Below are 220 nucleotides of genomic sequence, written 5' to 3' on the forward strand. Positions count from 1 at the left end.
TTGCCCCACATCCTTTCCACCACCCCCCCATTCATTTGTTCTGCCAATGAGCTTAATTAGTCTAAATATATCCAATAGCTAGCACAGCTGACACATACCTATACATGTACCCAAATCTGACCCTAGGCATAAACCCCAGTGAGTAGAATGAACATACTATAAAGTAGTACCCAGCTGTGCCCATACAGCTCGCTGCAGTCATCAAATGTGCATTTTTTTT

The sequence above is a fragment of the Tupaia chinensis genome, unplaced genomic scaffold, assembly GCF_000334495.1.
Source record: "Tupaia chinensis unplaced genomic scaffold, TupChi_1.0 Scaffold000386_1, whole genome shotgun sequence".
Lineage (NCBI taxonomy): Eukaryota > Metazoa > Chordata > Mammalia > Scandentia > Tupaiidae > Tupaia > Tupaia belangeri.